Below are 23,935 nucleotides of genomic sequence, written 5' to 3'. Positions count from 1 at the left end.
TCATTCACCAGGTGCCTATCCTTTACCCTCTTTAGCCCTCACTGCTTCTTTCACCATAATCCCACCTCATTCTTTGAGGGGAGATCTGCTCCCCAAATAACCCTGAACTGCACTTGTCCACCAGGAGACCCAGTCCTCCTCTTGCTACAAATCTCATCAGTTAGCTCTGCAGGCTCAGCCTCCTAACCCCAATGTATACAGAGCAAAGTCCAGCTGTGCCCAACTCCTCCCCATCACACACTTGTCACCCAAGACAGCATCAGCCTTCAGCATTTCCTCTGTGTGGAAATCTAATAGCCCTGGATGAACCAACGCAAATAAGACAGTGGTGGAGAGTCACATCCAATCTTACTGAATCTCCACTTATGTCCAGAAGTAGTCATCCCAGGCAGGGTCCATCCTCAGATCAAGTCCACAGAGGCCTGGTCCATCCACAGGCACCACTATACCTCCATGTTCTCTCAGGTCTCCTGCTCCTTCAGAGGTTTCTCCAGCTCTCACTGAAAGGAAGAGAACATATTTTAATTAATATACTTTGTGATTCCAAAAATAGGCTCTACATGTTCACAGTGGTCTCATATGTGAAACTCAGCACTCACAACACTCTGTTTACCTGAGGAGAAAAATTGGGCTAACAGAGGAAGTTGCAATTACGACTTCAGGGTGTATGCATTAGGGTCTTTCAAATATGTGTTTTATCTTTTACCAATGTGAGCAAATAAATGAGAAATCGGGTTCTCCTGGATGATGGCTTTATGTTGGGATAGTGATGAGTAAAGGATTATAGAGAAAACACACACAGAAGAAACTGCATTGAAATGGAGAAAAGTGGGGCAGAAACCACTGTCATGGTACATGGAGACAGGTCTCATTTCTTTCCCAATGAAGACTTGCCCTTATGCTCCAACCCAGCCAGTGTAACTGGTGTGCTCAGGAGTTGGACCCAGTCATCTAGAGGCCACAGTAGGAGGAGCAGAGTCCAGGATGCCTCCTGACCCTCAGATCTATGGGCTTCAGCTCAAATGTAAATACAACAAATAAGTATATAAACATACAGGAAACCTACATGAAAGGTAAGGTGATTACCTGCTGTAGCATTTGGAACAAAACCACCTCAAGGACAAAGGTGAATGGTTGTCAGGTGAAGTCACCATGTGATCAAGCTGCAACCCCTACCACCTCTGAAGGTAAAGACACCTTCAGGCTACTTTTCCATTTTCCTTTCAGCCTGGGAAGGCCAGCTCAGTGTCAAATGTACTTTGACCAGAAGCTCGGCTGCAGAATCCTGTAGCACCAGGCACTTGGCCTGAGTGTGCTACACGGGGACTATGCCAGGCATGCTGGGCTCATAGCACTAGTCATGCCTCCTGAAATGAGTGAACTAGTGTGTAAAGGACTGGTAAATAGTCACAAAAATCAAGTCTGTGTGAGAGCTTGGGGGACTACTACTCTTCCATGTAGCCTAGGGGACCATTGCCAAGGCCACTGGGCACATGGGAGGATGCTGCTACTGCTACCTTGGCAACCATGTGGTAACCATGAGGACATCGACCAGAGACAGGGAGAGAAGGGGAGAGACAGACAGACAGACAGACACAGAGACAGAGAGACAGAGACAGAGACAGACAGATACAGAGCAATAGAGAGAATGGGTTGATCAGGCAGTTTGAATCTCTTGGCAAGTATAAATTTTACAGACATGACAAAATTTCATGAAACCAAAAAACAAAATTAAGAGCTAATCCCCAAATAATGTACCTATAAAAGCTTGTTTTTTAAAAGATGGTTTGACTGTAGCCCAGGCTTGCCTTGAACTCAAGAGCCTTCTGCATTTGCCTTCTAAATACTGGGATTACAGGTTTGCACTACCAGTCCATCATAAAAAGATCATCTTCCATCCTGAGGCTATCCAGGTGTACATCAAGGGTTGCACCTCTTAGAACATGCTCTTGTGACAGGAAATTCCAAAGGATTTCATAGCTCTGGGTCAGATGCTACTATAACTCAGGAAATTACTAAGGTCTTAGGAGCTCTGATTGAGGAACCAGGGTCAATGACCAAATAGTAGAGCAAAAGATCCTACTACCACCCCTGTTACTCAGGAAAGCATGAGTGTTTTGGGATTTCTATGTCAGGAACCATAGAAAAAGGCCAAATACATTTACATCACAGGCAATCACAGGAGATTGTTTACAAACAGAATGAATTACTCAGTAAGTCATCCTATCAAGGGTAATAGGTTTCTTGGTAGTTACAAATATGGAAAAGGAAAAAAAAACTGGAAGAATATTTGGGGTGAGATTGCAGTTGGAGGTGTCAGTGTGAACTCATGATTTTGAGTATATATAGATGGATATATATACATAGATTGGTGTACAAATCAGAAGTTGAGACACTCAGGAGGCTAAGAGCTTGAACACTGAAGTTTGAGACTAGTCCAGGCAGGAAAGTTTATTAGATTTCACCTCCAAACTAACCAGCAAAAAGCAGGGCTTAAAGGGGGGCTCAATTACTAGGACCCAAGCAAAGCAAGCAAGAGGTTCTGAGTTTACATTTCTTTACTACTAAAAGAAATTAATATAAATTTAAATGTGTATATGTGTAAATATACATGTATGGGCTTGTATATATCAATGCACACCAATATACATGAATACATGTATTTTGTATATTCGTTTTATGTATTTTCCAGTTCTCTTCTCCAAAAGGGTCTAGGAACAATAACATCTCAAAAGCAAAGAACATACCTAATACTCAGATGTTGGTTTCTAAATGCCATCCAGCCACAGCTCCTGGATAATAGTTGATTCAAAGACTAGAGCATGGAAGGTACTAAATAAACATTGATCTTGTGTATGAGTGAAGAACAAAAGCACTAATGAGGGCTTAGGGGTAGAGTGCTTGCCTAGCATCTATGAAGCCCTGGGTTCTGCAGTGCCACATAAAGAGAAAAAGCTGGAAGTGGCACTGTGGCTCAAGAGGTAAAGTGCTAGCCTTAAGCAAATAAGCTCAGGGACAGTGCCCAGGCCCTGAGTTCAAGCCCCAGGATTGGCAAAAAAAAATAAAATTAAAATAAAATAAAAGCACTAATAAAAGTCTGTTAGAAGGGGCTCGCACTGGCCAAGTCTGGAACCATCAAAACCATGACAGGAGTGGAATTACAACCCAATGCATTCAATAGGAATCCCTTAGCAAGTTCAAACATGAATAAATATGTAAATACATAAGCAAACTGTCAATGATGTGAGGAATGGGATATTTCCACAGCCTTATGTGTTTTCCCACACATCACTCAGTTACAAAGGGAGAGGAGAATTTTTTCAGTAGAAAAACGGGCAAATTTGGCCATCTTCAAGTGATCAAAATTACCTACTACACTCCCAAGACAAACTGATGTCCCCAGCCACCTGGTGGGATGCAGTGGGAGGCACACAGTGTCACTTCACGATAGTCCTGCAAGACCCAAGTCAAATCATGATAAAACTTCAGACAAGACTAAGTGGAAGTGGCATATAATCTTGAAAACAGTCAATAAAATTCTTGAAAAATTTTCAAGATTGAAGAAGACTGCAGAGCCAGAACCAGAGCAAGCAATCTTGACTTCTGGATAGGATCTTTTCACTATCAAAACTATATCATGAGCCAGGCATCGGTGGCTCACGCCTGTAATCCTAGCTACTCAGAAAGCTGAAATCTAAGAATCATCATTCAAAGCCAGCCCAGGCAGGAAAGTCCATGAGACTCTTACTTCAAATATCCCTCAGAAAACCAGAAATGGAGCTGTGCCTCAAATTGGTAAAGCTCCAGCCTTGAGCTAAATGCTCAGGGACCTTTTACTGGCCCTAATTCAAGCACCAGAAAGGAACCAAAAAAAAAAAAAAAAGAAACCAATACTCAGACACTATGGATGGAACTGGAGGACACTCAATTTCATGAGAAACACCAATATCACACACACCCTTTCATATTTGAAGACTAAGAAATGTGGCTTTAGAGTAGACAGGAGAACCACAGGACAATGTTGAAGCATGGTGGGTCACCACTCTGCTCACAGCTTCCTTTGGTGTAGTGCAGAGCCTGTGTTGCCAAGAGGCTCCTGTGCCTTCTCTGATCCTGTCTCTCCCCACTGAGGCCAGGCTTCCTTGCTGCAACCACACTGGCATTTGCACTGTGCCAGCTGGGGGCCACTGCTATTCCAACTGCCTAGAATGCTTTTCCCCACACCCAGCTGCTCAGTCCCCTATCCTTCCCCAAAACCCCCTTGCCAAAGAGGTCTACTCTGATACTCAAAAATACAACTTTGTGCACATGTACACACAACACACATCTGCAAACACACAAAAACACAGATTATTTCCAACACTCATCCTGATTCTTTCTGCCTTAATCTTCCTTTTCATATATACTATGTACTACTTTTGTAAGTTTGAGTATTCTCATTCTCCATGCTTGAGTGAACTTCCTCAGTGAAGTACACTAATCTAATGCCCTGCTGAATGAATATCACAGTGGTGGAGGTTCATATCCAATCTTACTAAATTTCTGCTCATGTCCGCTTGTACTCATCTCCATCCACATGTTCCTATATTTTCATGCTTTCTTAGGTCTCTTACTCATTCAAAAGTTTCTCCACCTCTAGTTGATAGGAAGGAAAATATTGTAATTCCTACATTTTTTGGTTCAAAAAATGGGCTCTGGAGGTTTATAGTGTGGCAATATTTGAAATTCAGCTTCCTACACACCATGTGCCCTAGGACAATAATCAGGCCCTACTCTTCTTCCATGAGACCTAGAGGCTTCCCCTGGGAACTGCCAGGGAAAAGGAAGCACCATGCCCAAAGCCTGGTGCTCTGGGGAAGGGGGTGTCAACTGGAAGCATCTTTGGTGACTCAAAGTGTCTCTCCTAAGAATCTGACATCTCTCAGTGCTGAAACCCTTGTACTGTGGAAACGTAATTCTCTACCTCTCCATTCTCCACATGCAGCCCAACCCAACACCCTTTCCTTTCCCAAAATTTTCTAAGTTGTCCCTCATACAAGTACACAAATTCCTTTTGTAATAACAGAGAAACCAATCTGTGCTTTACCAGATTCACAAAGTCTAGGTGCTGGAGGCTCACCTGTATAATCCTAACTACTGTACACACTGACACTGAGAAGACTGTAGATAAAGCCAGTCTGAGCAGACTCCATGTCCAACTCAGTAGAAAATCAGGCCTAGAAGAGTGACTCCACTGGTAAAACATCAGCCAGAAACACGCCCACACTCAAGAGAGAAAAAGGGAAAGAGGGGGCCTGAGGGGGAGAAGGAAAACAGACAGAGAGAAAAAGAGAGGGACATGCATACATACCTAAACACAGAGAGACAAAGAGACAAATTCAAGAGAAAGGATTGAATGAGAAGGAATGAGATAGGGAGAAGAGAATGATTAGAGGGAGGAGAAGAGGAGAAGAAGAATGAGGGTGTAAGAAAGGAGAGATTAGAGACAGTAGAGGGGAGGAGGGCCCAAGGAAAGGCCACAGAGGGAAAAGGAGACTGAGAAAGAGAAAAGAACAGAGTTCAAGCCAGCACATTCCCAAATGCATGCACACAACCAACAAAAAGACAATTAAAAAGCATTGAGAAATCATGGAAATTAATAGTACTTCCCTCCCCACCCACCCTCTCCACTGTACATTGTTCCATGAGGAGTTCAGCATTCCTTACATTCCTCCTCAGCTCTCTTTCAGCATCAGTATCAACCCTGTCTTAAACCAGTTATGCATCCTTTGCCTATTTGGACCCTTATTGCTTCTCTCGCCACAAATCCATCTCATTGTTTGAGAATAGCATTGCTCCTCAAATACCCCTGAGCAGTACCACTGACCCACCAGGAGCCCCAGCCCTCCTCTTGCTGCTATTCTCATCAGTCTACTCTGCAGGTTCAGCCGCCTGACCCAGTGTATACAGAGAAACGGCCAGATTTGCCCAACTCCTCCCCATCATACACTTGTCACCCAAAGGCAGCATGAATCCTCAACACTGCCTCTGTGTGCAATTCTAATGCCCTGGGTGAACCAATACAAATATTCTAGTGTGAAGGCTCATATCTAATCTTACCGAATTTTTGTTCTTGTGGGAAGGCAGTCATCCCAGGCAGGGTCCATCCACGGGTGTGGTCCATATACAACCAAAGTCCATCCAGGCTATGTCCTTCCACAGATCCCAGTTTATCTCCATGATTCCTCAGGTCTCCTGTTCCTTGACCACCTCTAGCTGAACGGAAGGGAATATCTTTTAATTCATACACTTTGTGATTCCAAAAATGGCCTCTTGATGTTCAAATATTTAAAACTTGGCTCTGATAGCATTCTTGATTCCCCAAGGAGAAAAATTGGGCTCTGCTATTCTTCCATGAGGCCTAAAGTCTTTACCGGGAAACGGAAGCACCATGCCCAAGCTGGTGCTTTGGGAAAGGGGCCCTCTCTGGGGACTCATAGAGTCTCTACTAAGAATCTGACACCTCTCAGCGCAATTGTACAGCACATATGTCGTCCTTCCCTGTCCATTTACACAAACCCATCACCCCCTTCCTTCCACAACCAATTGTAAGGTGACTCTACACAGCTATCCCTCACATAAATACACAAATGCCCTTTCAAAATAGAGAAAGCAACCTTTGCCACACCAGATTAACAAAGCCAATTGCATTCCCTGATGCTGTAAGCTCTTGTCTGTATTCCTACCTATCTCCCAAGATGATACCTTGAAGATTGCATTTACAGCAAGTCTGGGAAGACTCCATCTTCAAGTAAATAGAGAAATGCATGCCTGGAAGTATAACTCAAGCAGGAGAGAACCAGACATATCCATGACAACTGAGAGAGAGAAAAAGAGAAAGACAGAGAGGGAGAAAGGGAAAGAAGGAAAAAGGGAGAAGTGTGGAGAGAGAGGAAGAGTGAGGGAGGTGGAGGGAGAGAGAGACAGATTCAAGAGCAGGAAGAGAGGGAAAGGGAATGGTAGAGGGTAGTAGTGGAACAGCAAGAAGAGGAACAGGAGAAGTAGAATAGGAGTAGCTATGGGAGGAATGAAAACAAAGGAAGAGAAATGGTGGGCGGCAGCAGGGAGAAGGTGAGAAAAGTGGAGAGAGAACAGAGAAGGCAAAAAGCACTGAGGTGTAGCAGCACACACTCACAAACACATACACACAACAGACAAAAGGAAAAAAAAAAGAATAGTGATCAAGAAGTCTTACAAATCAACAGTTAATTCCTTCCCACCCACTTTCTTCACTGAAGAATGGCCCATGTGGAATTCAGGATTCCTCAGCTCCCTTCTTAATTTGCCTCCTGTCATTTCTCCTTTACATTTAGTGTCCACCCTGTCATTTACTTTGTACCCATCTTTTCCCTCTTGTAGCCCTTATTGGGACTCTCACCAGAATCCCTTTTTGTTCTTTCAGGGGAGATCTGCTCCCAAATAGCTCTGAGCTGGACCACTGATCCTACCTACTGCAGAAAATCTCATCAGTCTGCTCTGCAGGCTTAGCCTCCTGACATCAGTGCACATATAGCAAAAGTCAGGTGTGCTCAAATCCTCCCTATAACACACTTGTCACCCAAGGGCAGACAGCATCAGCCTGCATCAAAGCCTCTCTGTGGAAATCTCATGGCCCTGGCTAAACCAACACAAATAGCCCAGTGGTAGAGGTCATATCAACCTTACCAAATTTTTGCTACTGTCCAGATGCAGTCATTCCAGGCAGGGTCCATCCAGTGGCACCACTGTATCTCCATACTTTCTCAGGAATGCTGCTCCTTCACAGGTTTCTCTACCTCTACGATCAAGGAAGGAATATTATTCTACTTCATATTTTTAGCCAGTCTAAACAGTGGCTCTGGTTGGTCAGACTGTTCTCTTATTTGAAACTCAGCTAACCCAGCCTTCTGGTTCCCCTTAGAGAAAATGGGGACTCATGGGAGGAGTTGCCATTCAAAACAACCTGTCTTAGTAATAGGGTCTCTGATTGTGAGCAAATAAACAATTCTGAAAGAAGAGATGCTTGGATGAAGGTTTTATGTTGGGATAATGATGAGATTTAGAGAGAAATTACACACGCAGGAAAGTGCATTGAAATGGAGGAAAGTAAGGGCAGAAACCATTGATAGTGCATTGGGTGAATGGAGACAGGTACCTCTCCATTCACAGTGAAGATTTGCCTTTGTACTCCAACCCAGCCAGTGTAACTAGTGTGCTCAGTAGTTGTACCCAGTCACCTAGAGACTGCAGAAGGAGAAACAGAGTCCAGGATGCTTCCTGCCCCTGAGATCCATGGATTCCTATACCACCAAGTTCAAGGGCCTCACTTTAAACCTAAATAAATAAACTAGCAATTGGGGACACAAGCAACCTACGTGAAAGGTGAGATGAACTGAAGCGTTTGGGACAAAAACACCTTAGTGTTCAGAGGACCAAGGGAAAAGGTTGTTCAATAAAGTGACAATACTATTAAGTAAGGGATCGATGTGTAAATGCCCAGCTCAGAAGGTACAGCAGATTGAGGCCACCTTTCAACTTATCTTTCAGCATTGGAAAGCCTTGGTGATGTCAGCTGTCCTTTCTCCGAAAGGAATCCCTGCCGGAGAATCCCCTAGCAGCCGTCACACAACCTGGCCATGCTGGACTGAGACCTCCACAGTGTGAACTTCCTGCATGACTCCTTTCCCACCTGCAGCTCTTCAATTCCACATCTCTCTGCTTTAGTTAGACTCACCCCGAAGATCTGAGTCTGGTGGCTTTCAACTGTGCTGTTTCAGAGTTCTGCACTGCTTTCTCTGGGACAGCTTTGTTCTCAATCTGTGAACATTACTTTGGGGCCTTCACACAGCAGCAAAGTCTGCGAAAAATGGTGACTATCCTGTTAGCCACCCTCCTCCAGCCCTGTCTAATGTTCCACCTGAGGACTATGGCCTCCCCCTGAGGATGCCCAGAGGGAAGACCATTTTCCACTGAGTGGAAACTGTCTAGTGTACCCGACCAGCTAAAAGAATCTGGGCCACAAATGAAGCTGGAACTGGAGCTCTGCAGGGTGTAGAGCAGAAGGACAGGCAGACTGGCACTTTGGGTTCTCTTCAGAGGTAACTGAAAATTTGAGGACAAGCTGAAGGTGTTACATCCTGCAGAATAGGTGGCTCTTTTTTGTGGAGGAAGAGGGCTGGTGGGATTGTCCTCAGGAGGTGTGCATGGTGGACTAGCCAAAAGCATCATTTTTGATTCCACACTTCTGGTATTCTCCTTTATGTTTTCATGGATGAGCAGGTAGGTGCCATGGCTTCATTGAATGCTCTGTTCTTTCTTTTTAATACCAGCTACAGTGTACACCATGTTGCAAATGACTGTGACAATAATGGGGTCCAGCTTGCTGGGCAGTTGCTAATCAGGAAGCAGGCCAAATCCCACACTTAGGGCCAGCCATGGGTGCTCCATTATCTCCTCAATAGCAGGCCTCAGATTGAAGCCCACAGTCAGCAGTTTAGGAAGGAGATCACGTCCCATTGCAGTTGGTAAAGGGGACCGATGTACCTGGCCTCTAGGATTTGTTTCCATATCTGAGTCATCTTATTCTCCTCAAATGGGAACTTTCCCGTTGTCATCATATACAAAAGCACACCTAAGTCCCCAAATGTCCACCTTGTACCCACTGAACATGTTTTGTAGGATCATTTCAGGGGGGTGGAATAGTAAGGCTCCACAAACCCCCTTTAGCAACTGTCCTGGGGTCACCCTGAAACGTCAAAATCACTGACCTTAACATTGCCATTGGTGTCGAACAGGACGTTGTTGGCCGTCAGGTCTAGGTGTGCAATTCAGTTCTCTTGAAGGTAGTGAACGGCACTCGTGATCTGCTTGAACAACCTCTTGGCTTCATACTGGAATAGGCGTATGCAAGGGGATTTATTGACTCCACCCCAAGAGATGGCCCTGACTGGCCAGCTCAGTGACAAGGAGTCTTCATCCTCCATCACCTGGAACAATTGGATGATGTGTGGGTGACGTACACTTTTCACAATGGTTACTTCGTTTTCTTTTTTCTGTTTGGTCTGGTCGTGGGGACTGAACTCTGGGCCTGGGCACCGTCCCTCAGCTCTTCAGCTAAAGGCTAGCACTCTACCACTTGAGCCACAGGGCCACTTCTGGCTTTTTTCTTATGTGGTGCTGAGGAATCGAACCCAGGGCCCCAGGCATGCAAGGCAAACGCTCTACCACTGAACCAACTTCCTACCTGCTACCTCGTTTTCTATCTCATGACTTTTCAGATCTTTCCTTGGGAGAACTTTGACTGCCACTGTGGTGTCAGTGAGGCAGTGATGGGCCAGCTTCTCATAGACACAGCTGCAGTAACCGATAATCTTTGTCAAGTTGTACTGTGCAATGACAGTGATCTCCCCCTCCGTGGGGGAGGAACTAAAGTTGTACATTAACACCTTGTCCCTGGGATGGCAAGTAATCAAGCTTAAGAATTACCTAAGATGATCTAAATGAAGTGGACAACTAATAAATCTTAAGAAACAGAAGGTAACCTACCAACAAACAAGTAAACACAACCCCCAGCTAAATAAATGAAATCCCCAAACCCAAACAACACAACTACCACTCCCCACACCCAAAGAAAGCAATCAAGTAGTTCTGAGTTAGTCCATCAGGTCACCGGAGTAAAAGCTCCCAGCACTGTAACTGAAAAAGCTGGAGAGCAGCTGCCTCATATGTACCCTGTTGGGCATACCTTCACAATCCTCTGTGATGTCAGGGGGAAATGGACCAATCACAAGTCAGGCCATTGACATCAGTGAGGAAGTGGACCAATCAGAGCCCAGTGCACACCTGCTGGAAGTTAGGTACTTGGTCCAGGAAGTCTGTTGCTAATGACACTGGGCACATGGCAGGATGCTCTTACTGCTACCATGGCAGCCATGTGGAAACCATGAGGACATTGGCCAGTGGCCCTCATGTTTCCTCGGGGTTGGGCATCCTAGGATGGCCATCCTAGGATGGCCCCTGTGAGGACATCACCCAGTGGGGTATTGATGAACCACAGAGAGCGAGACAATCCATGGAGGCACAGTGAGAAGTGAACAAAAGAAGTTTATTTATACCAGAAAGGTGTCTTGAGACTTCCTTGTCCTTTTAGATACCCAGAACCAAGAGCAGCCTCGATCACCAAACCTCCAAACCTCCAATAGGCAGTCCTGACACTCCAACTTTTATTGGTTGGTCTTCAAACCACCAATTAGTTGGTCTGCAAACCTCCAAACCTCAGATCTCCAAAGCCCCAAACCTCCAAACCTCCAAAGGGGAAGGCTTTTCCCTTTCTTCCCTTCCTCCCCCACATGTAGGCTTCTCCACTGTCCACAGGCCTCTCTAGAGGGAGGTCCCAAATGGCCTCCAGAGGAGGCCCTGAATGACCTCCAAAGGAGGCCCCAACAGGCCCTTCAAGGAGGCCCTGAGTGACCTCAGGAGGATGTTCCAAATGGCCCCTCAAGAAGTCCCTGAAGGACTGGGATGGTGGCTCAGTGGTAGAGCTCTTGCCTTGCATGCATAAGGCCCTGGGTTCAATTCCTCAGTACCACATAAGAAAAAAGCCAGAAGTGGCCCTGTGGCTCAAGTGGTAGAGTGCTAGCCTTGAGCTGAAGAGCTGAGGGACGGCGCCCAGGCCCAGAGTTCAGACCCCACGACCAGACCAAACAGAAAAAAGCAAAAAGAAAAAAAATCCAGAAGTGGTGCTGTGGCTCAAGTGGTAGAGCGCTAGCTTTGAGGTGAAGAGCTGAGGGACAGTGCCCAGGCCCTGAGTTTAGGCCCCACGACTGGAACCCCCACCCCCCCAAAAAAAGTCCCTGAATAGCTCCTCAAGAAGCCCCAAAGGACCTCTCAAGGAGGTCCCAAATGGCCCCTCAAGAAGCCCCAAATGGCCTCTCAGAGCTTACCCTGTCCTCCACAGGCCTGCCCTGCCCTACTGTGGCAGGCTTTCCCCTCTTGCCATCTCTCCCCCTCCACTCCCAATCCTCTCCTTCCTCCACACTCAATTCCTGCCTCAGGACTTCCGGTCTTTCCTTTACTCTCATCTCTTCAGAACCACTGGTCTCCTCCTTACTCCCCTCTCCACAAGAGACCAGGTGTCCTCAGGACTCCTCCCTCCTCCCTCCCAATGTGTTTTCCCCTAACTTCCCCCCTAGCCTTGGAGCATGCAGCCTATATACACCCAGAAAGGCTGCACCCCTGCCCCATTAATGGCATCAAACTGATATTCATGATCTTCCCCCAAGCAGCCCAAGTCCAATCCCAATAGTCAGCTCCCTATGTGCATGTCTCCAGGAGCATGCCCCTTCCCCTTTTGGTGGCCTGCTCTGCCCCTTTCAGTGGCATGCCCCAGCCATGGCACGCTCCTCCAGTGCCCCTTGGGGTGGTGACATCAGCCTCACAATGCCCTGCTCTGTCCAGTGGCTGGGTCTGTGGAGTTGTGAGGCTTGACTCTTGATGCTGCTCCCCCTCCAGCAGGCCGGACCATGAGGCCACACTATTGTGCCCCACTGATTCCCTGGGTCCCACGGGTTATTACAGACACTATCCTTGTACAGAAATTATAACACTGTCCTTTTCACATAGCATGGTCTACATCTAATTGCAAGAGAGCCTGAGATAAGGAGACTTTGTAAAGATTCAACTCAAAAATTTCTTTCCACTTGAGAAGAGAGACAAGACATCCAAGATGAAGTCATAGTTTTGTCCACATCTACCATTCTCATTTCTGATTCCAGTTTGTATGGGTCCCTGTGCTGCTTTGTACCTCTTTTTACTGTTTTTGATTCACTTACTCCCTTTTTTAAATCTTTATTTATCCCTCACAGGTTAGAAATAAAGTATCTTGCTTTTATATCTTTTAGTACCGTTGTCTTGAATTTTAATATATCTATAATTGTTCTAATAAAAACCATACACAAAGTATGTCTATCTCAGAAGCAGACTTCTATTTTATGGACCTGAAGTTTATTCTACTTGAGAGGTCTTTTATTCTTTATTTCATTTAGTTATTCATTTATTTTTGGCCATGGAGCTTGAACTCTGGACCTGGGTGCTGTCCCTCAGTTCTTCAGCTAAAGCCTAGCACTCTACCACTTGAGCCACAGTGCCACTTCTGGTTTTCTGGTAGTTTATTGGAGATAACAGTCGCATGGACTTTCCTACCTTGGCAAGCATTGAACTGCTATCCTCTCATCTCAGCCTCTTGAGTAGCTAGGATTGTAGGCATGAGGAACCACTACTCAGCAACTTGACAGGTCTTTTTAAGGGAAAAAAATTATTGATGTGTCAGGCACTGGTGGCTCTCATCTGTAATTCTATCTACACAGGAGGCTGAGATCTCAGGATTTCGGTTTGAATTCTGACTGGGCAGAAAAGTCCATGAGACTCTTCTTGACAATGACAAGATAACCTCGTGTCCATATGCCTCAAAATGGTTGAGGGATAGCCTTAAGCAAAAAAGCTCAGGGACAGCACCCAAGCCCTATGTTCCAGGTCAAGGACTGGCAACAACAACAGCATTAAAAAGGAGATGGGTGTAATAAAGCCATATTCACAAACACAGAATGCAGAAGGCAGAGGCAGGAGGTTCAGAGATTGAGGCCATCTTGGCCTTTATAGTGAGTTACAGTCCAACCTGGGCTACATAGCAAGACCTAGTTCCAAAAAAATCCCTCTTACCCTAAAACACCCAGGAAGTTCACTTATAGATGAATCTCAGAGAGCTGTTCTTCCATAAACCTATTTCATTTTGTCACATATTGTCACCTACTACTTTATTCTTTCTTTTTATAAAAGTCTCCATAAGTAGTTGCTGACATTTATCATTGTTGGGTCATACATGAGGGTTATTTATACATCCCAAAATACTTTGTCCCTATTCTTTGTTCTTTGAATTCTCTCCCTCCTTTCTTTCCTCTGTTTACCCTTCCTTTTCTTTACTAGTTCCTCCTTTTCTCTTCATTTGCTTGTTGCCCTTATTCCTCCCTTTAGTCTGTCCCTTCCTTCCTTTCTGAGATACAATTGGGTGATATAGTGCAAGCTGTTCTGGAATTTATGTTCTTCCTGCCTCAGCATTCTGAATGGCAGTACTACAGGAGTACACTGGCATGACTGGAAAATTCCCAAAGGGAGAGAATATTGGATCATTATCTTTTTTCCATAAAGTTCTCCCTAGATTCCCTAGACTCTTCACACACATGAGGCTGTTTCATGTCTTATTTGTCTCTTAGGCTCTTTTCTGAATTTCCTTTTGGTTTCCTGTCCCATTCAGTGGCCCTTAGCCTTGGAGTGGTTCCAACCAGTGTCAGGCATACCCAACCCTCTCTGAGACAAAGTAGCTTGGGCACAGGCTCATTCAGGCACCGAATATGACAGAGCATAGATGAAATGTAGATTGTCCCTTCCTTTCAGGATCCATAAGCCATTAGCTGAGCAGATCCCCTTAAGGGAACACACTCTGAAAGGAAGTTCCAGGTCAAAACCATACTAATCTCGACAATCCCCTGCAATCTCTCATTTTTCAGATAAGGCCATATCTAGTTATTATTTCTAGTGAATAGAACATGGCAGAAATGAGAGATATCATTTCTCAGATTGCAATATAAATAGCTGTTGCTCTCACAGTAGGATTTCTCTCTCTTGCTCTCTCTTGCTCTCTCCTTCTCTCTCTCATTCTCCTATACCCTTTGCTCTGGGTGAAACAAATGCATGTGTGAGCAGTGTATGAGAAGGCCCCAGAACAAGGAGCTGCAGCTTCCAGATGACAGTTGGAAGACATGAGTGGGAAATAGTCAAGCCTGGAAATGACTCTGACTTAAGTCCAGGTTTTGAATCTATCTATTTTGGTTTCTGAATAATAATCAGCTGGGCACAACTTCCCCAATGAGAAAATAATACCCAAAGGCGGCAGGTGGCCATTCCTATAGACTATGCAGAAACCATGTCCTGAATGGAAAAAAGTAGACTTTTTCCCTAGTCTGTGATGCCTCAGCAGACAGTGTCCTCCAGTTAAGTCTCTCATTCTTATCATGCAACAAAACCAGTCTGCTGCATCTTTCCACTGCAGATGAGTGCCCTGCAGTGATTTAAACCATGGTCAGAAAGAGGATGAGACCACCTTGGTAAAATGTATCCAGCTGTAACAAGGTCAGTAACAGGGGATGGTACATTCTCAACTCCCTTTACTGCACGCAGGACCAAAGACTGTGGTTCCAAATAGCATGCCCTTTGGATTTGTGAGACAGAAATCTTGACTTCTATCCAGAAAGATGGGCAAAGAAAAAGAGGTCCTTGGCTAGATTTCTCATTACAGGGCAGTTTGATAACAGATGAGACCAAGACTCACAGGTACTATATCTCTGCAGAAACCGGTCCCCAAAGAAGAGTGATGGATGGAAGTCACTTTGGAGAGAGTGAGTGAGTTTCAAAGTGGTGCTGACTAGTATCTGGGGATGGCCCCTGGCTTCTTGCTTGATTAACCATCTCTGCTAAGTTTGTCTGAAGATGTATAAGCACAGGCTTTCTAAACCATAGAGATAAATGATACACACAAACAAACACTCCCACAGAGCAGGTGATATGTCAAACATGTCCATTCCAAGTCGATTGACCTGAATCAACACTTCAACTATTTCAGTGTTTATAAAAGTGCCTATGAGCCAGGTGCTGGTGGCTCATGTCTGTAATCCTAGCTACTCAGGATGCTGAGACCTGAGGATGATGGTTCAAAGTCAGCCTGGACAGGAACTGTCCAGGAACTTTTCTCTCTAATAAATCACTCAGAATGCTGGAAGTGTCATGGTTGCTCAAATGGTAGAGTGCTCACCTTGAGCTGAAGAGCTGAGGGACAGTGCTCAGGCCCAGAGTTCAAGCCCCACAACCACCAAAAAAAAAGAAAATCTGTAAGAAAATATCAATAATGCTTTTTGAATGCAAAAAATGATACCTGTTGTTGCAGAGAATAATTTCACATGTTTGAAATCTCCTAATCTTGGTTTTCTATTGTGTAAGGATCACCAAAATCTATCTACACTGGTTCATTTTATTCTTTTTCTTTTTCGGGTCCAGTTGTGGGCCTGAACTCTGGGCCTGGGCGCTGTTCCTCAGCTCTTCAGCTCAAGGCTAGCTCTCTTACCACTTGAGCCCAGCGCCACTTCCGGCTTTTTTCTCTTTTTTCTTATGTGGTGCTGAGGAATCGAACCCAGGGCCTCAAGCATGCAAGGCAAGTGCTCTACCACTGAGCCACCTTCCCAGCCCCTGGTTCATTTTATTCTTAAGAATCATCCCAAGAATTGTGTTTTATTTATTATTATTCAAACACACACACAGGATTGCAGCTTAAAATTACAAGTCAGGTATTTAAGTGTGGAATCTAGAATTGGAACCCAGCTCCAACCACACTCATGTGTACTACTCTATGAAGAGGAATGCAAGCAAGCAAATACTTGATGTTGGTGTTTTTGTTTTAATTTTGCTGTACCACTTGAATAACAGCTCCACTTCTGGCCTTTTGGTGATCAATTGGCAATAATAGTCTTAATGGTCTTTCCTAACTGGTTCACTTCCAACTGTGATCTTCAGATCTCAGCCTCGTGAGCAGCTCTGCTTTAGGTGCTTGGCTTTCCCTGAAAGCCAAAATGAATTTATAGCTCTAAAAGAGGATGGGGCAGGAGTGGGAGGGAGGATATATCTGATTTGGTAGCCAAGCTCCAAGAGCCAAGTATCACTTTTTTCACCCATTTAGACTTAGAAAGATATGCATATCTAGATATAAACATTTTTATAGACATGACTACAGAACATGACTTAAATGTGGAAATATACGGGTGAAATGGAGGGAGAATGATAAGGTATAAATAAGATTAAAATACATTGTGACTAGGTAAGAAAATAGTGTAAGGAGACACACTGAAAGCTACTGAATGTGGTGGTAGAGGAGTATGGAAACAAAGCATAATCAAAGAGGTGAATCTGACTAAATTATAATACATGTACTGGTGAAAAAGCATATAGAAACCCCACTGTTGCCTTAAGTTACACTAAAAATATGAAAACAAACTGAATGATAGGAAAGCAAAATATGAGGGAAGGCCAAGAGGGAAGCTGAATGAGGGTGAATACGGTATGAGTGTATTAAAAGAGAACAAAGAAACCTGTTGAGATTTGGAGAGAGAGAGAGAGAGAGAGAGAGAGAGAGAGAGAGAGAGAGAGAGAGAGAGAGAGAGAGAGAGAGAGAGAGAGAGAGAGAGGGAGAGAGGGAGAGAGAGAGGGAGGGAGAAAGAGAGAGAGAGAGAGAGAGAGAGAGCTTGAATACAGGATCCAGCAGGCACTGTTACTTAGCTTTTCTGCTCAAAGATATTGTTCTATCCCTTGATCCACAGCTCCAATTCTGGCTTCTTGATAATTAGTTGGAAATAAGTGTCTCACAAACTTTTCTGTCCCAGTTGGCTTTCAATCAAGATCCTTGAATTTCAGCCTTCTGAGTATCTAGGATTGCAGGCATGAACCAATAGTGCCTGCCTACATTTGTTTCAAGGATGGAATGAAAGAAAGTGATGGAGGAGTGAGTTTAACTGAGATGCAGTGTATGCATGCATGGAAATAGCACGAGACCTTTCTTTCTTTCTTTCTTTTTCTTTTGATCGGTCGTGGGGCTTGAACTCTGGGCTTGGGTGCTGTCCTTACACTCTTCAGATCAAGCTGAGCACCATACCACTTGAGCCACAGTGCCACTTCTGTTTTTTTTTTTCTCGTGGTTGGTTGGATATAAGAGTCTCAAGGACTTTCCTGCCCAGGCTGGCTTTGAACCACGATCCTCAGATCTCAGCTTCCTGAGTAGCTAGGATTACAGGAGTGAGCCACCGGCACTTTAGAAAACTAATTACATGGTAATAAGAATCGTCTTTAAAAAGAGTTTGTTCTGGGTGCCAGTAACTCACTCCTATAACCCTAGGTACTCAAGAGGCTGAGATCTGAAGATCACAGTTTGAAGTGAAACCAGGCAGGAAAGAACATTAAGCCTCGTATGGGCATTGTAGGAAAGTGGACTAGTCCCAGGTGGTGGTGGCCATGCAATGATAATGGTCCCTTGGCATTCTGGTGACAACTCTGCTCAAATCCAGATGTCCTGAGCTCCTGGGGAATGGTCTGTGAAAAGATAGAGAAAATAAGGTTGTTGATGTAAGTTTCACAGGAAGTGCAAAAGACTCATGTGAGCCAAAATGACATCCTTTTTCTAATCCTAGACTTCTCTGAATTATCAGTATGCCATTGTGCCCTGTGAATCTCTTAGTGGATATCTATTGTGTACAAGGCAGGACTTCATCCCCACTGTCAACTCCTTTCTCCAAGTCTCCATTTTTTCTTGTATCAGCAGGAGTAATGGACCTCCTCTTACCATGGCTTCCAGTCCCTGGTGGGGAGGAGGATCAAGAGGAGGGGTACTTCCTGGCAATGAGGGCGTTCCCATGATGGCACCTCAACAAAGCACATGCAGACCAGGAAGACAGAGGTCCACAGGCAAAGAGACATCACTGTAGCAGGTGCAGTGCCAGTTTGGGAAAGGTGGCAATGAATGTGGCTCCAGTTCCATGACCACCAGTGGTAACGGCAGAACTGACCAACCCCGGAGCGATACTGGGGAGTGGTAGCAAGGAGGCCTCTGAGACAGCCCAACCCCCCTTTATTCTCTGTGGGGCTCTAGGGCGCCTTAGTCAATGTCTATGTAGCTCTGCAAGTGTGTTCCCAAGTCCCTTCACCCAGTTTAAGGTCCTTTCACACACACTTACAGTCCCTTGACCTGCGCTTCCGGTCCTATGAGTGTGTGTGTCTGTGTTTGTGTGGTTGTGTGTGTGTGTGTGTGTGTGCATGCATGTGCACACACACACACACACACACACACACACACACACACACTCACATGCATACGTGCATGTGTGTGAAGTGTCCCACTTACCTTGAACTAGCCCGAGACCGGGAGGCCATCACACACATATTGCAGTCACATGCCCACATGGACTATGAGGATGGTGATGCATGCACTCAGTCTGAAGACACCCTAGGTTTCTCATCCCAGCAACAGGTGCAGCACCAGTTGGGGGAGGACAACAACGAACACGGCCTAGGTCGTGAGACTGCTGGTGGATGCAGTGGATTCAAGCAGCCTCGGGCTGGACCCAGGAGACAATGCAGGGCAGATTCTCAGCTTCCCGCTTCTTTTTTGGGTGGCTACTGTGGTCATACCCATGCAGGCTCATCCAGGTGGGTGTACATGTACATGTATGCGCGTCTGTGCATGCATGTCCCTCACCAGCGTGCATGATTATGCGCATTGCATGTGCATTCACTTGACCCTGTGCACATGCCCTTCCCTCACACTTCTGGGCTGGGCTTCTAAACCTCCTGATAAGCTGGAGGTTTAACAAAAGGGATGTGAATGTCACTTAGTGGTACAGTGCTTGTCTAGCATATGCATGAAACCCTGGGTTCGATTCCTAAGTACCACATAAACAGCAGAAAGCTGGAAGTGGCTCAAGTGGTAGAGCGTTGGCCTTGAGCACAGCAAGGCTCAATGACAGTGCCCGGGCCCTGAGTTCAACCCCAAGACTGGCAAAAAAAAAAAAAAAAAGAACAAAGCTCACTAGAAAACAGAGTACAAAATCTACTTTATAGATAGTGCTCCAACCAAGCAGGGTGCCCTGCTGCATCCTTCACTGGATGTTTTCCAATACAATCTGGGAAAGTCTTACCTCAGGTCTGGATTCCAGCAGTCATGGGTCCTCCAGCCTCTCAGGAGATATAGAAGCCCAGCCAGGAAGTGTGAAGGAAGGGCACGCATGCACACAAACTGTGACGGTACAAACGTGCAATGGGCATGAGCCCAAATGCTGGTGAGGGATACGCATGTGCACACACATGCGCACAGTCCCAGATGAGTCTGGAAGCACACAACCATAGCGGCCACACAAGAAGGAAGCAGGAGGCTCGGAGTCTGCCCTGCATCCTCTCCCGGTTCTGCTCAGAGGCTACTTGGTTCCACTGCATCCACTGTGTCCATCGACAGTCTCAGGATCCAGGCCATGTTTGCTACCATCCTCCTGCAGCTGGTGGGGCACCTGCTGCTGGCACAAGAAACCCAAGGATCTCTTCGCCCTGGCTGCATGGATCTCCGTCCTCCTAGTCCCTGTGGGTGTGTGACCATGCATGCATGTAATGCCCACCCAGAGTAGGGCTGGTTCGAGGTAAGTGGTCCACTTCATCCCACCCCTTCTTCAGCTAAGGGTTAGCTCTCTACCACTTGAGCCACAGTGCCACTTCTGGCTTTCTGGTGGTTTATGGGAGATAAGAATCTAATGGACTTTCCTGCCTGGACATTCTTTTATTTGGGGGGGGTGTCCAGTCGTGGGGCCTTAACTCTGGGCCTGGGCACTGTCCCTCAGCACTTCAGCTCAGCTAGCACTCTTCCACTTGAGCCACAGCACCACTTCTGACTTTTTTCTTTTTGCTTATGTGGTGCTGAGGAATTGAACCCAGGGCCTCAGGCATGTAAGGCAAATGCTCTACCACTGAGCCACCTTCTCAGTCCCCTACCTGGACATTCTTTCAATTGCTATCCTCAAATCTTAGCCTCTTGAGTAGCTAGGATTGCAGGCATGCGCTACCACTGCCCAGCTATCTCACAGGTCTTCTTAAAGGAAAAGAATTAATAATGCATTAGGCATTGGTGGCTCCCACCTGTAATTCTAGTTACTCAGGAGGCTGAGATTTGAGAATCTCTGTTTAAATCCAGCCTAGGCAGCAAAGTTCATGAGACTCTTCTTAACAATTAATCACCAGAAACTGCAAATGGCCCTGTGCCTCAAAGTGGGAGAGAGCTAACCTTAAGCAAAAAAGCTCAGGGACAGGGTCCATTCTCTGTGTTCCAGTCCCAGGACTGGCAAGAACAGCAGCATTAAAAATGAGCTGGGTGTAATAAAGCCATACTCACAAACACAGAATGCAGAAGACAGAGGCAGGAAGTTTATGGATTGAGGACAGCTTGGCCTATATAGTGAGTTCCAGTCCAACCTGGGCTACATAGCAAGACTTAGTTCCAAATCCATTCCCCTATGACCCCAAAAGCACCCAGTAAGTTCACTCACAGAAGAATCTCAGAGAGCTGTTCCTCCATACTACTTTATTCTTTCTTTTTGAAAAAGTCTCCATAAGTAGTTGCTGACATTTATCATTGTTGAGTCATACATGAGGGGTATTTAGACATCCCAACATATACTTTTTCCCTATTCTTGGTTTTTATTCTCTTCCCTTCTTTCTTTCCTCTGTTTACCCCTACCTTTTCTTTACTAGTTCCTCCTTTTCTCTTTTCTTGCACTTTTCCTCCCTTTTGTCTGTCTCTTCCTTCCTTTCTGAGATAGAATTGGGTGATATAGCCCAAGCTATTCTAGAATTTATGTTCTTCCTGCCTCAGCATACTGATTGGCAGTACTACAGGAGTACACTGGCATGACAAATTCCCAATGCAGAGAATACTGGACCATTAACTTTTCCATAAAGTTCTCCCTTGATTCTAGACTCTTCACATGCATTAGGCTGTTTCATGTCCTCTTTATCTTTTAAGCTCTTTTCTGAATTTCCTTTTTTTCCTGTCCCATTAAGTGGCCCTTAGTCTTGAGGTGGCTTCAACCAGTGCCAGGCACACCCAACCCTCTCTAAGACCATGAATCTTGCGCACAGACTCATTCAGGCACTGGATATGACAAGAGCATAGATGAGGTATAGATTATCCCTTCATTTCAGGACTTATCAGGATTAACTGTGCAGGTCCCTTTAATCCCAGGTCAAAAACCACACCAGGACTGACAATTGCCTGCAATCTCTCATTTTTTAGATGTGGCCACATCTAGCTTATTGGTTCTAGTGAATAGAATGTGGAAGAAATGAGAGATATTACTTCTCAGCTTGCAATATAAATAGCTGTTACTCTCACAGTGGGATATTTCTCTTACTCTCTCACTCGCTCTTGCTCTCTCTCATTCTCTTTCATCCTTTGCTGTGGTCAAAACAACTCCATGTGTGAGGAGTCCATGGAGAAGGCCCCATGACAAGGAGCAGGAAGTAGTCAAGCCTGGAAATGATTTATGTACAGGCTTTGAATCTATCTCTTTTTGTTTCTGAATAAAAATAGACAACTAATGAGCTGGGCACAACTTCTCAAATGAGAAAATAATATCCAAAGGTGGCAGATGGACATTCTTACAGATTAAGCAGAAACCAATCCCAAATGGCAAAAAGTCGATTGTTTCAAGTCTCTGATGGCTTAACAGACAGTCTCCTCCAGCAAAGTCCCTCATTCTTATCATGCAACAGAAGAAAGCTGCCTTATCTTTCCACTGCAGACCAGTGCCCTACAGTAATTGAAACAATGGCCATAAAGAGGATGCAATCACCTTGGTAAAATGTATCCAACTGTAACAAGGTCAACTGGAGGTGATGTTACATTCTGAACTTTACTGCACAGAGGAGCAGACACTGGTTCCAAATAGCATGCCCTTTTGCTTTGTGAAATAGAAATCTTAACTTCCATCTAGAAAGATGGGACAGAGAAAAGAGGTCCTCGGAAACACAACAAATCAAAGAAAGTTTGGACAAATGGGATTGCATAAAGTTGCAGAGCTTCTGCAGGGCAAATGACATAGCTAGCAAGACCAATAGAAAGCCCACGGATTGGGAGAAGATCTTTACTAGCCATACAACGGACAAGGGTCTCATATCTAAAATATACTTGGAACTCAAAAAATTAAACCCCCCAACAACAAATCCTCAAAGAAACAACTGCCCAATAAATAAGTGGGCGAAAGACTTAAAGAGAAGCTTCTCTGAAGAAGAAAGAAGGATGGCCAAAAACACATGAAGAAAATGTTCAACATCCCTAGCCATAAAAGAAATGCAAATCAAAACAACATTCAGATATCACCTCACTCCAGTTAGAATGGCAAAAATCAAGAACTCTAACAACAACAGATGCTGGAGGGGATGTGGACAGAAAGGAACCTTACTTCATTGTTGGTGGGAATGTAAACTTGTTCAACCACTTTGGAAAGCAGTATGGAGGTTCCTCAAAAGACTTCACATAGAACTCCCCTATGACCCAGCAATCCCACTTTTGGGCATTTACCCAAATGTTTACAAACAAGACTACACTAAAGCTACCAGCACAACTATGTTTATTGCAGCATTATTTACCATAGCTAAGATATGGAACCAAGCCAGATGCCCCTCAGTAGATGAATGTATCAAGAAAATGTGGTATATATACACAATGGAATTCTATGCCTCCATCAGAAAGAATGACATTGCCCCATTTGTTAGGAAATGGAAAAACTTGGAAAAAATTATATTAAGTGAAGTAAGCCAGGCCCAAAGAAACATAGGTCCCATGGTTTCCCTTATTTGCAATATCTAGTATATGTATGAGTCAAGCAGAAAAGGTCAGATAATGTGATGTCAGGAAAATGAACCCTTAGATGTGTATTTTAATGTTTTTTTCTTTCATGCATGTGTTTCTAATGCATTTATAAGATTATCTCTTTGTTGCTCTGTATGTCCCTCCCCCACAGTATAACCTCTGCTTTCACTATATTTGATGTCAGTATAACTTGTGGAGGAGATGGGGAAAAACCAGTTGCTTAAGCATACAGGTGGACCTGTTGCAACAATGAGAAGTACAAGTTGTCATGTCCAAAATGAGCTTTACAACGTCGGTGCGGGGGGGGGGAGAGGGGGGAAGGAGAAGGATTGGGACTGGGGGGGAGGGGGGAGGCTGGGAAGTGATGTGAAGGGTAAACAAAGGAGTAGGCTGCAATGCTTGTTAAGAAGTGTACGC

At 45.0% G+C, this 23,935-nt stretch overlaps 1 long non-coding RNA gene across 1 annotated transcript; it reads right to left on the bottom strand.

Annotated features, from left to right (window-relative positions):
* Window positions 1-363: 363 nt before the first annotated feature.
* LOC138837553 (uncharacterized) lies at window positions 364-9,946 on the bottom strand. The gene is made up of 4 exons (XR_011375353.1): window positions 9,786-9,946; window positions 6,745-7,816; window positions 6,100-6,255; window positions 364-500 (listed from the first exon to the last, which is right to left on the bottom strand). It is a non-coding gene; the product is annotated as an uncharacterized lncRNA (long non-coding RNA).
* Window positions 9,947-23,935: the final 13,989 nt, after the last annotated feature.

This window comes from Dipodomys merriami, unplaced genomic scaffold (assembly GCF_024711535.1).
Source record: "Dipodomys merriami isolate MVZ:Mamm:240054 unplaced genomic scaffold, mDipMer1.0.p SCAF_2706, whole genome shotgun sequence".
Lineage (NCBI taxonomy): Eukaryota > Metazoa > Chordata > Mammalia > Rodentia > Heteromyidae > Dipodomys > Dipodomys merriami.
The sequence above is the reverse complement of the archived record's forward strand: the minus strand, read 5'-3'. Positions and strand labels throughout refer to the sequence as shown.